The sequence below is a fragment of the Seriola lalandi genome, unplaced genomic scaffold (assembly GCF_002814215.2).
Source record: "Seriola lalandi dorsalis isolate HSWRI2012SDOR001 ecotype SW California unplaced genomic scaffold, Sedor1 jcf7180002054481, whole genome shotgun sequence".
Taxonomy (NCBI): domain Eukaryota; kingdom Metazoa; phylum Chordata; class Actinopteri; order Carangiformes; family Carangidae; genus Seriola; species Seriola lalandi.
Genome location: NW_019525034.1, coordinates 146,951 through 151,042, shown reverse-complemented (window position 1 = coordinate 151,042; position 4,092 = coordinate 146,951).

The following is a 4,092-nucleotide window of genomic DNA, read 5'->3' as shown; positions in this document are numbered from 1 at the left end:
ATGTTGACTATTATATATGAAAACTTTAAAGGAGCTATATGTCCGTTTTTGCTATCACTACATAGCCAACATCAGCATTAACATTAGCATTAACAGATGCTACAATCTGGAAGAAATGTTGTTCAGCTTCAATCATTCATGTTGATTTCCTTGTACACCTCATATCAAACCACAGCAACACGACGTCATGAGTTAACCTGTAGCCTGTTAGCATTTTTTATAGGCATCGAGCAAAGAAGCGGAATATTTACACCTGAGTCGAGATTATATTTGTGTTATTATTCATCTTGAACAGCATGTTGGAGAACAGAGGCTGTCTCATGTCAGGTATGAAATTGTAGCTTCGAGTGAGTTAAAAGTATTAACAGGAAATAATGACAATAAACAAATGTCATCGACATGATGATAAAAATAAACTGCAGAGATTCATCCCAGTTCAGCTGCAGTTCAATCATTCAGCAGCTCTCATTTCCATTTTCTTCTTTTCCATCTTCCTCCTCATATGTGTGTGTGTGTGTGTGTGTGTGTGTGTGTGTGTGTGTGTGTGTATGTGTGTGTGTGTGTGGGTGTGTGTCTGTGTTTGTGTATGTGCTCAGTTTGGTTTGGTTGCTTTTGTGCCAATGTTCAGTCTGTGCTGTACATTTGCATAATACAGAATACACATTAAATACACACTAGTATATGTGGAATGTGTGTGTGTGTGTGTGTGTGTGTGTGTGTAGGTTCTTTTCAGTGTTTGAATGCATGTGTTTGCGCTGTCTACATTTGCACACGTCTTTGTGAATACGTGTGTGTGTGTCAGTTAACTTCCAGTGTGTAAATGTGCTTGTTTGAGTCAGTTCTGTGTGTCTGTATGTGTAGTTGTGTGTGTGTAGTTATAATGAAATATAACCCCTTGTTGTAATGAAAACCACATCCTGCATTCCCGAATAAGAGAAGAAGAAGAAGAAGGAAATGAGTGGGAGAGACGAATTTTACAAACATAGAAACAAACACAGCCCCCCCCCCCTTCTTCTTCTCTGTTTGGCGGTGCAGGTGAAGACTCAGATTTATAAACAGTAACAGAAGAAGAAGAGGGCGTGTTGTAGGAGCTGTAAACATTATGAAAATATGAAGCTGCTGTTTCTGTTTGGAAACCTGGAGATTTCACTTTCTGCATCTGTCTCTGAAATTACATAGGAAATGTTTAATTTGAGGAAAAGGAGTCGGAGCTGAAACATCAGTAAGTGACACAAAAAGCTGAAACACCTGTCAAACAACAACAAAGACTGAAGCTGTGACGTCTGAACTCACACCTGCATCTACACTGTAAAAAGAAAATCCTAATTTTATGGAAAATAACTCTTTTCTAACAGTAATTTTCTGTTTTTTTAAATTGTGAACAAAAGTCTGTAAAATGACAGAAATGATGTGAATTAACAGCCAAACTTCTATTTTAAGCATTATGCCAATAATAAAGAATTAAATTTATTTCCCATTTCTGTAAAAACAAATTACTGTATTATTTATACAGTTTTTTTCTGCTTTCTTAAATTACATACAAATCTATGTAAAATGACATTAATTATCTAACTAGTTTCGTATTAATTAGCTAACGTTTGCTCGGCTTGTTTCTCTGATAACTTGAGATCCAGATATACGATGATGATGAATCCTTCATCTGGTTCTGACAATTTATATATGACACCTTTAACCTTTAACACTTTTAGGGCAGTATGTTTGAAAGTCATCACCACAGAGGCGAAGTTAGCTGTTGTGTTTCCAGAGCTTCATATCGTCTGTGTTTCCTGGCTGACACCACCCAGTGGACACTGAAGAAGCTGCAGCTAGAGACGCCTCAGCAGATGTTTTATTTTGCTGAACCTGAGGACTCACCTGCAGATTAATGTCTGATTGAGACGCATTAAAGTCAGATGTTAAACACCTGGAATCAAATGTTGGCAGGTGAATGATCAGACACTGACTTTACATCGTAGAAACATGACAAACAGCAGCAACTGAGGTTGTTTACGTAATGGATTCATCTGGAAGGATATTCATTTCTTTATTACTCAGTACGACTGAAACCAGACTTTTTCCTGCTGCTTTCGCCCCAGATGACCTTTCACCTTTTGGCGTATGGACAAGGTACCACCAACCCTGTAATTACCAGCTGACCCTCTCCTTGATGAGATGTTTAGAAGTGGTGTCTCTCTGATGGAGAGGCGTATGTCAATTAGAGCAGATGATGTTTGAGCCTGAAAATGAAAATGAAACTGACTGACATGAAAACTGTTGATGTTTTATTTCCCCGAAGAACAGATTTGCCCTCCAGACTCGAGTGGAGGAGTTAGAGTCATCAGCAGCAGCGGTTTAATGAGGAGGTTCACAAACAGCAGTCGAACCTAAAATAGTCCAAGGTCAAAGTTCAAACAGCTTCTAGTGACACGGTGTTTCTGTGGAGCGAGTCCCTACACCAGGAGAGGTTCTGCTGCCATGTTGTTTGTTTGCTTTATTTGGTCAATAATGAAGAAGGTCATTTACACACACACACACACACACACACACACACTCTTGGTTGACCTTGCGATCACTGCTCTCGCCTGCAGCCCCCGAGCGTTGCTTGCTGCCATGACGACGCAGCTGTACCGCTTGTGGCCGGATAAACAGCAGCAGCTGGTTCCAATTGTGCTGTGTCACTGTGTGTGTGTGTGTGTGTGTGTGTGTGTGTGTGTGTGTGTGTGTGTGTGTTCTCTCATTAAAGCTGCACCCCCACACTCCACCAGTCATCTGTCTTTTTCTTTGGGGAGAACAAGGTGAAACCTCCTCCTCTTCCTCCTCCTCTTCCTCTCTCTTCTTGCTCTTCCTTCTCTTTCTCCTCTTCCTCCTCCTCTTCCTCTATCCTAATATTTTTACTGAATGACTTCAGTGCATCACAATCTAATCACAAACATGCTAACATCATATCATCTGGTCCTGACACACTCCTGACAGGACAACAGAGGAGGGTGCAACACAGCTGCTTGGCTTAGCTTAATTTAGCTTAGCTTAGCTTAGCTTAGCTTAGCTTAGCTTAGCAAGGGTTAGGGTTAGCATGTCAGAGTTCAGCCTTACTCTCCTTTCCTTTCCTCATTAACTGTCCGATTAATAAAGTTAATTGCTAAAGTTGCAGGTTGACTGACTGAACTGAACTTTCAGGGGAAATAGGACATGAGAGCCCATCCCCCACTTATTTCCCATGATGCTCTGTGCTCCACTGGTTTGAAACAGAACAAAGATGAAGCACAACACCCTGTTCACTTCTCCTGCCTCCCTTTGTCTTGTTAAAGGTCTGTGTGTGTGTGTGTGTGTGTGTGTGTGTGTGTGTGTGTGTGTGTGTCTGTGTGTGTGTGTCTGTGTGTTGGAGGGTTAATAAGCTCTGTGGTTCACCTGAGTCTCCTGAGCCTCGGGACAGATGACCAGACACGTGTGTTTTGTGTGTGTGTGTGTGTGTGTTGGTGTGTGTGAATAATTTAGAGAAAACCACAGCTCCTTTCCTTTCTCTTCGTAATTGCACTTTCTCCACATTGCAGTGATGAAATCTTTTGTACTGAAACTATTTCTTGGTGAGTGTGGCGAGTTCCCGCAGTCGTGACGTGTCAAGGAAACCACAAACGGAGGTGTTTACATCTCTGTTTGTGTTCAGACCAAGTAAACAAGACACAACATGTTGGTTATTGAGCTGTAGAGGTTGTTGACGTATTGTTGAACTGCTGCCAGTCTTAATGCTAAGCTAGGCTAACCACGTCCTAGCTCCACCTCTGTCATTCCCCAAACTGTCAAACTATATACTTATACATACATATATATGTATATATATATATTTATATACAAATTTAGTTTTTTTTTGTGTGACAGAACCAGAAGCTTCATGTTCTCAGGTTTACCCTCCATCTCATTCTTGTGAATGGTGAATGTGAAATATGTATGTATATATATATTTATATATATATATATTTATAAAATCATTTAGTAATTCAACTCTTCATTTGACCTTTTATATCTTTCCTGTCGTTTTTTTAATCTGTATTTTATGATGTTTTATTTTTGATTGCTCTGTAAATCACTTTGAAT